The sequence below is a fragment of the Chiloscyllium plagiosum genome, unplaced genomic scaffold (genome assembly GCF_004010195.1).
Source record: "Chiloscyllium plagiosum isolate BGI_BamShark_2017 unplaced genomic scaffold, ASM401019v2 scaf_6695, whole genome shotgun sequence".
Lineage (NCBI taxonomy): Eukaryota > Metazoa > Chordata > Chondrichthyes > Orectolobiformes > Hemiscylliidae > Chiloscyllium > Chiloscyllium plagiosum.
The window spans coordinates 11941-21492 of record NW_025212044.1 but is presented as its reverse complement, the minus strand read 5'-3'; the positions used below and the strand labels follow the sequence as shown (position 1 = coordinate 21492).

Below are 9552 nucleotides of genomic sequence, written 5' to 3'. Positions count from 1 at the left end.
GATCACCCAGATTTGGTCTTGGAGTCGGTGCAGAAAATTGTGTTAACATCTGCACAAAATTTATAAGTAATAAATTCTAATATAAGACTACTAAGATTTCCTTGGAATTTGCGTGCATTACAAAATTACATTGAATTTACAGAAACGGCTCATCCAGTCCAACTGGTCTATGCTGGTGCTTTTTTCACATTAAACTTGAAATCCCTTCCCACCGTATATCAATTAACTTTAACATTTGGAACTTTATTTGTCTTTGAAAGAAAGGATATTTCTACCGATGATCTGGTCAGACATTGTCTGGAATTTGTCTTGCATCTGTTGGAGCAGTGTAGTAACCTGAAAAATATAAATTAACCATGCTATTATCTGTTTTAAAGCTGTAACTTCTTTAATAGAAACTGGTTGCATCAGTCACCCACATTTTCTTTTTTTTTATTCTTTCATGCGATGTGGACTTCACTTGCAAGGTGAGCATCTGTTGATTATCCTTAATTGCTTTTGAAATGACTGGTTTGTTGGCCATTTCAAAAGATAGTTAAGAGGCTATCAGGAAGGGCTCATGCCCGAAAAGTCGATTCTCCTGTTCCTTGGATGCTGCCTGACCTGCTGTGCTTTTCCAGCAACACATCTCCAGCATCTGCAGTCCTCACTTTCTCCTCCCTGAAGTCAAAGGATGTCAAGTTTTGTTCACTAAAATGCATCAGTGTTGCCAGATGGGATTTTACAACAATGGATAACAGCTGCCATAGTCATCAATACAGTATTACGATTATTTTTATATTCCAGATTTATTCATTAAAGTTAAGTTTCCTGATACTGTAAACATTTATCCAAAGCCTTACTAAATATTTAAAGAGTTAAACAAAACAATTATATATGACAATTCTGATTTGCGTACCTCAGACCTTGGTAGTGCACTGAAATGTCAATTTCGATTCTGATCTTAAAGTTTAGAGTGGACCTTAAATCCATAATTGCATGACTCAAAAATGAGAATGGTCACTGAGCCAAGGCTCGTGCATGGGGTAAACAGGGCCAGCCAGTATTAATTTCCAAAAGCTTGTCATGTTAGGTCAAATGTAAACAAATCTTTGAATAAAGCAAGAGAATAGAGTGAGGAAGCGCAGTAAATTTGAATTCAATTAATTTCCAAAATGACAGTATGTGTCTAAGTTGTAGCATGTGCTAACATTTCCCTCTTTCCATAGTTAGAGATGATATTTTCAAGCAAATGACAAGGTTAAAAGCAGGCAAGTTGTGCTAAGTGATGTTTCATTAAGGTCTCTACTAGGGATGACCTGGAAATTCAGGAGACAATACCTAAACGTGCTAAGCACCTCAGAATATGGAGTAAAGCAAATTATACTTTTTCATGCAACAAATGTGAGGGGTCTGGAATGTGCTACCTGAAACTTTGGTTAATGCAGGTTCAATCTCCGCTTTTAAGGATCTGGATTATCATTTGAAAAGGCCAGAAGTAAACAGGGAGAAGGCCAAGAAATAGTAATTGGCAAACTGGTCTTTTGAAGAACAGGCCAAATAAACTCCGCCTGTGATTCTGTGAAAGCTAGCTACAAGACCTGGGGCATTGATTAGCATAACCAGCAGATAAGTGGCAGGTGCAAATAAATGCAAATATATTGAAGCACTATTTTTTGCTTAAATTAGAAACATTAATACACCTTGCATTAATAATTTGCTTAAATTAGAAACATTAAGACATTAAATATTAAGCAGAAAATCTTGATATGCAGATACACCAGACAAATGGTGGCAATTCAAATAGGGACGTTAATTACAGAAAGTGAAATGTTTGACTTATAGATGTTTAGAATAAAAAGGTCACAATACTGACCTATGTAAACATTAGTTAGGTAGCAATTTGACAACTGTGTACTTAAAGATAGAAAGGCAACAAATAATGTGCAGTATATATTCACTAAGATGTCAACAGAAATAAGGGGTTACAATATGGAAACCGACTTGTGAAATTGGTCCTAATTCAATCAAACAGAAAATTAAGGTAGAGACATGAACTTGATGAGGTTTTCAAATTATGAAGGCTGTGATAGTTAAAGTCATCGATGCCACTGGTTCGTAAGATAGCTGAAAGCTAATGAGTAAGACAAGTAAAAAGCCATACAAAAAGTAATTAGCATTGGAATGTTGACTTTTATTTTAAAGGTGAGGGAGCTGCAATACAAAGGGATGCAAGATACATTTGTCATATAAAGGCCTGATTAGATCCTAGTTAAAGTAAATGTATTCAGTTTTTGGCATCACAGCATTAAGGACATATTAGCTTTGGCTGGGCTTCAGTGCAGATTAACTAGAATGATACTTGAGGTTAGGTTTGGGGAGAGATTATACAAATTAGTCTTGTTTTCTCTAGAATTTAGAAGGTTATGGAGTGGCCTGATCAAAGTCTTCAAGATATCAACATGAAAATACAGGTTAGATATAGATAAACCGTTTCCACTTGGTGGGGATTCTAGAACTAGGGGCATGGTTTAAGAATAAAGGCCAGACTGTTCTGGGGAAATGTCAGGAAGCAATTCTACACAACAAGGGTGGTGGATTTGGCCGAGCTTGTCCTCACCCTCAACAACTTCTCTTTTAACTCGTCTAAATTTTCTTTAGGTCAGAGATGTGGCCATGGATACGCCCATGGACCGCAGTTATGCTCGTTTCTTCATGAGGTACGAGGAACATTCCTTGTTCCAGTCCTATTCTGGCCCCCATCCACAGCTCTTTCTCCAAATTATCAATAATATCATTGCTGCTGCATCCCTCTCTCTTCCGGAACCGGACAGGTTTATCGATTTCACTTCCAATTTCCACCCCACCCTCACGTTCACCTGGACCATCTCTAACTCCTCCCTTCACTTCCTCAACATCTGTTCCCATTTCTGGGGATAGACTGGCCACAAACATCCACTCTCAACCCACCAACTCCCACAGCTATCGGGATCATACAGCCTCGCATCTTGTTTCCCGTAAAGACTCCATTCCACTCTCCCAGTTCCTCCGTCTCCATTGCATATGTTTCAATGAGGTCAACCTCAATGAGGAAGCCTCTGAAACATCCCCCTTCTTCGACAACCAAGTATTCCCCAACACCGTTGTGGCACGCCCCTCAACCAGATCCAACCCATTGCCCACACTTCTGTTCTCAGCCCCTCTCTTCCCACCAACAGCGACTGGGTTCCCCATGTCCTTACCCAACATCCAGGACATCACCAGTTGCCATTTCCACCACCTCTAGCGAGATGCCATCACCAGACACACATTCCCCTCCCCTCCCTTGTCCACCTTCCGCAGGGTCCATTCCTTCCGGGACACCCTGATCCACTCTTCCTTCACTCCCAACATCTTCCCAAAGCCCCATGGCATCTTCCCATGCAAATGAAGGTACAACACATGCCCATTTATCTCCTCCCTCCCACAGTATCCAAGGGCCCAAACATACCTTCCAGGTGAAGCAGCACTTTAACTGCACTTCTCACAATCTAGTCTACTGCATTCGCTGCTCACAATGTGATCCCCTCTACATTAGGGAAACAAAGCATAGATTGGGTGACTGCTTTGCAGAACATCTATGTTCTGCCCCCCAAAAAGACCCTGTTCTTTCTGTTGCCTGCCACTTTAACACACCACCCTGTTCCCTGTCCAACATCTCGGTCTCAGACATTTCAAACATTGGCAAGTTATATTACAGCTGTATAAAACTTTAGTTAGGCTATATTTGGAATATTGCGTGCACTTCTGGTGGCCACATTACCAGAAGGACATAGATGTTTTGAAAAAGGTACAAAAAAGGTTTACCAGGATGTTGCTAGTCTGGAGGGTTTTAGTTATGAGGAGAGATTAAATAAAGTCAGATTGCTTTCACTGGAAATATGGGGTTTGAGTGGCGGCCTGATAAGAGATTTACAAAATTATGAGACGCATAAATAGGCTGGATAGTCAGAAGCCTTTTTCCCAGGGTGGAAGGGTTAACTAAAATATAGCATAGAATCAAGGTTAGAGAGGGAAGGTTTGGGGGGGGGGGGGGGCAGCACAGGGAAAATGTTTCAGAGTAGTGGGTACCTGGAATGCACTGCCAAAGGAGGTGGTGGAAGCGGGTGCGTTAGCAATGTTTAAGATATAGCTTGATAGACCATGAATGGGAGGCAAACACAGAGGGATAGAAACCGTGTATCAGCAATAAGAAGCGGGAAAAATAAGGATTAAAAATTAGCACAGGCTTGGTGGGCTGAAGGGCCTGTTCCTGTGCTGTATTGTGTTGTACTGTATTACCTGCTATACCTGCATACTAGTTTTCTGCAACTCATGTATGAAGACACAGGGAGCTCTGCGCACTGAAGCACTCTAAAAATTTCTCTTCATTTAAATAATGAGTTGCCTTTATATTCCACCAACCAAAATAATTAACTCGCATTTCCAAATTAAACTTCATCTGTCAAATTTTGGCCATTCACCTACCCTATCCATACTCATTTGTAAATTTCATATTTCTTTATTGCCACTTACTTTCCCATCTTTTTGAGTGGGCTATTTTAAAGAGCTAAAGATACCTGCTCAAAAGGAGGAACCTTAAAGGTTTTGGGAGTCTGAGAGACTAAGCAGCTTAACAAAGGCAGAAATGAGATTTAACGAATGATCTGTTTCTACACTGGAACATGCTATCATTCTACAGCCATATAAAGTTGGGAAAAATAAACGCAAGTGCTGAAAATCTGAAATTAAAATAAAAACATTAGATTAGATTAGATTACTTACAGTGTGGAAACAGGCCCTTCGACCACAAGTCCACACCGACCTGCCAAAGCGCAACCCACCCCAGACACATTCCCTTACATTTACCCCTTCACCTAACACTATGGGCAATTTAGCATGGCCAATTCAGCTAACCTGCACATTTTTGGATTGTGGGAGGAAACCGGAGCACCTGGAGGAAACCCACGCAGACATGGGGAGAATGTGCAAACTCCACACAGAGGGTCGCCTGAGGCGGGAATTGAACCCGGGTCTCTGGCGCTGTGAGGCAACAGTGCTAACCACTGTGCCACCCACATTCTGGTGACGATCAGCAAGTCTGGCAGCATATGTTAAGACAGAATCAACGTATATGAATCAGATCAATCAGCTCTTATGAAAAGGCACTGGTTTGGAAGTTAACTCCATTTCTCTCCACAATTGCTGTGATCTGTTCAACACTTCCAGCATTTTTGTTGTTTCTATTATATGAAGTGGGCTTTGGAATCAATGCAGCCAATTGAAATAACTTCTGATGCGTACCTCGGCTGCATGCTGGGAACTTGAAAAATGGACAAAATCAGAGCACATTTAATTTTCATATGTAAAGTAAACTGTAAGTATGGATAAGAGGTGTGAATGTCAACACACTACGCTGTATGAGCTTCTGCTTGTGAAGTTTGCTGCCACTGTACTTTTTAAGTATAGAAAACTAAGGATCTTACTTGGTCTCGTGTAGTGAGAGGGAAACCGCTTCCTGGTTTAACTGGAAAAGTCTCTTAGGGCGAACTGTATCTTGTTAACTATATGTTAGCAACTAGTTTTAGATTACATTGAAGTGATAGACATTGTTGGTGCCCATGGCTACCCCTTTCGTGTGGATGACGTGGGAGAATTTGAAGGAGAAATTGTTGAGGGTGAGGACCAGTTCAACCAAATGAATAAGAGTATCATCGAAGGGTACTGGTGGGGACATCGGGAAAGGAAGAAACGGAGGGCTTGGTCATGGCGGATAGAGGTGTAAAGGGACTGGATGTCCATGGTGAAGATGAGGTGTTCAGGGCCAGGGAAATGGAAGTCTTGGAGGAGGTGGAGGGCGTCGATAATGTCCCAAACGTATGTGGGGATCCATCCGCCATCGACTCAGCATGCTCCTGCCCAACAAACTCATCTGGTCCTACCTCGACTCCATCCTCTCCCCCTTCGTCTAGGCACTTTCCACCTACATCCTACCACACCCTCCATATCTTCAGCAACTTCCAGTTCTCCAGTAGACAGCGCTTTCTTTTCACTATGGACGTGCAGTCCTTATACATGTCCATACCCCACAATGATAGCCTCCAGGCCCTCCGTTTCTTCCTCTCCAGTAAACCCATCTACGAATACCTTCCTCCACCTCGCCAAACTGGTCCTCACCTTCAATAACTTTTCCTTTAACTCCTCCCATTTCCTCCAAATCAAAAGGACGACCCCAGCTACGCTTGCCTCTATATCGAACAGTCCCTCTTCAGTATGTACACAGGCACTGTACCCCAACTCTTCCACCGTTACATTGATGACTGCATCATTGCAGCATCCTGCTCCCAGGATGAACTGGAGCAGTTCATCAACTTTGCACAAAACTTCCACCCTGCCTTCAAATTCACTTGGTCCATCTCGGACACCTCTCTCACTTTTATTAACCTCATAATTTCCATCTCCGGTGACAGTTTCCAGATGGACTACAAACCTACAGACTCCCAGACCCACCAGGACTACACCTCACCCAACCTAGTATCCTGCAAGAACTCCATCTCATTCTCCCAATTCCTCTACCTCTACCCCATCTATTTGGACGAGGAAATATTCCACTCGTGAGCATCCTAGACGTTCAACTTTTTTGAACAACGTGCTTTTCCTCCCTCTGTCATCCAGACAGCTGTCTGCCACACCACCTCCATTCTACCGCTCTAACCTCACCCCATTCAATAAAGACAGAGTCCCCCTTGTCCTCACCTGCCACCCCACCAGTCTCCGCATCCAATGCATCATCCTCAAACACTTTCACCAACTCCAAATAGACCACACCACCAAGAACATCCTCCCCTTCACACCCCTCTCTGCCTTCCCCAAGGACCACTCCCTCCGATTGTCCTTGGTTCACACCACCCCACCACCGAACCCACAGGTACCTTCCCCTGCAAACAGAAAAGGTACAAAACCTGCCCTACACCACCCTCCATCACCACCATCCAGGGCCCCAAACAGTCCTTCCAGGTAAGGCAGAGGTTCACCTGCCTCTCTTCCAAACTAGTTTACTGCATCAGATACTCCCAGTGTGGTCCCCTCTACATCAGGGAGACTGAACATAAACTCAGAGAATGGATCACCGAGCACTGCAGTCACCACCCATTTCAATTCGCCCAACCACTCTCCTTCCGACATGATAATCCTTGGCCTCCTCCATTGCCAAAAGAAACCAGAGCTCCTATTGGAGGAATAACACCTTACCTTCTGCCTGGGCACCCGACAGCCGAAGGACTCAACATTGAGTTCTCCAATTTCAAATAACCTCCCTTCACAGTCCTTCCCCCTCACTTCCACTGCACTCTGCCATTGACCAACCAGGTCATACTCGCTACCTGTCTTCACCTATCCCCAACTCACCAACCAGCCCCCACCTCCCCCTTTACCTGCAGCTCCTTCTACATCCACCCTCAGTCCTACAGAAGGGTTAGATCTGAAACATTGATTACTGCAAGTCCTGATGCTACCTGTCCCCATTAGGACTGAGACAGTCTGTGTTTGGGTGAAGCTGCCCTGCATTGGGACAGGGGACAGTCTGTGTTTGGGTGAAGCTGCCCCCATTGGGACAGGGGACAGTCTGTGTTTGGGTGAAGCTCTCTCCTCCCTCCCCCCCTCCCCCCATTGGGACAGGGGACAGTCTGTGTTTGGGTGAAGCTGCCCCCATTGGGACAGGGGACAGTCAGTGTTTGGGTAAAGCTGCCCCCATTGGGACAGGGGACAGTCTGTGTTTGGGTGAAGCTCTCTCCTCCCTTCCCCCCCCCCTCCCCCCATTGGGACAGGGGACAGTCAGTGTTTGGGTGAAGCTGCCACCAAGGAGACAGAGTCAGGAAGCTGAGGCCTAGTCTGACCGGCACAGCCTGAGCCTCCAGTCGCGCAGCTCGCCCACTACCAGGGTGCACCTTAAGCTCCCGCCATCCCTCACTCACCACTGCGGTCAGGTCCTGCACCGTCTTTGGGTCCGTTTCCGACATCTTGGCAGTTATTTAGCCTCAGTCCTTAGTTGCTCGGTTACCACAACAACCCACAGCACGGTGACCCTGCCCACTCCGACAACACCGTGATCTCGCGAGAATCCGCGCGCGCGCCCCGCTGCATCATGGGTGTTGTAGTCCTCTCCCGGCACTCCCTCATGTGAATTGACAATGCGCTGATTCTGGATTAGTGGTGCTGGAAGAGCACAGCAATTCAGGCAGCATCCGAGGAGTGCTGTGCTCTTCCAGCACCACTAATCCAGAATCTGGTTTCCAGCATCTGCAGTCATTGTTTTTACCTGACAATGCACTGAGTCTGGTTTTCCCACCAACTCTCAATATTCCACTTTGGCCTTATTTACTTGGTGTATTGTAACATGCCATACCTTCCAACCCAAGCACATTTGGAAATAATCACGTATTTGCTTTCAAAATGCATATCTATCCAAGGCACACAGGGAGCCCTGATCCAATATCCTAGAGGGAAAAACCATTAAAACTCAGAAATGACACATACTGATCTGACTTATCTTGTTCCTCAGAATCGCTGTCTAGTACAAGCCAGTATATTCATTTCCAAGATTTGTCAAATCCAGGTTTTCCCCTGTGATGTTATATTTAAATTAAGCAAGTGAGAGAGGGGCTTGCAAAGGTTGTTGTTTCTGCAAAAATCACAAGGTTGAGTCGTGGGGAGGGGCGAATGTTAAGCTAGATATGCTTGCACAGTTACAAGTAGCTGTATCTTGCTTCTGCAAAAATTACAAGGCGGAATCACGTGGGTGTATACCAAGAAATAACTAACCGAAAAGGGAGGTGGTCGACTGGTAGAGACAGGTGTATTGACATGACAGTTGCAATTGTCACGCACATAGGGAGTTAGTATGAACAAGATAACAAAGTAAGACCCAGTGTTGTGTCAGCAAAAGTAATAAGACCCAGCTATCAAGGCGGGGGGGGGGTGGTTGCACGCCAACAATAAGCCACAGACAGATGTGGTAAGCTGATTAGATTAGCAGCTGCACAGAGCAATACAACTATCAGATATGAAGTAAAAGGAGAGTACCAAGAGACTCAACTGAACTGTGTAAATTGCAATGTAACCTCCTGATCGATGTGCCTACTTTGTGGTCACCCGGCTTGCAAGACCGTATGAATAAAGACTGCTTCAGAATTTGACTCGGACTGAAATTATTGAACAGTGAGCTTCGTTTCTCACAGCAAGGAATAACTGAGCACACAGAACATCATTTTTCCACTTTTAAATGAGTGCTCCACCTGGTTGAATTTGCTTTCATATTGAATAATAGATCCACACAATAAATACTTAGACATGCAGGATGTGGCAAAGAAGGAAGTTGATGGGAGAAGAATAGGGGAATGTGAATGATGATGAGTGGGTATTATGAGATGGTGGGTTAGAGAAAAGAGGGAGCAGGAAATGGAAGGAGATAGAAGACAGAAGTAGCCATTCAAGGGAAGCTGGGAATTTTTCAAGTGGGAAGGAAGAATTTTTGTCATGGTTAGTGATTAAATAGCA

At 44.2% G+C, this 9552-nt stretch overlaps 1 long non-coding RNA gene across 1 annotated transcript; it reads right to left on the bottom strand.

Annotated features, from left to right (window-relative positions):
* Window positions 1-227: 227 nt before the first annotated feature.
* On the bottom strand, window positions 228-8177 carry LOC122547274. The gene is made up of 2 exons (XR_006310944.1): window positions 7971-8177; window positions 228-336 (listed from the first exon to the last, which is right to left on the bottom strand). It is a non-coding gene; the product is annotated as an uncharacterized LOC122547274 (long non-coding RNA).
* Window positions 8178-9552: the final 1375 nt, after the last annotated feature.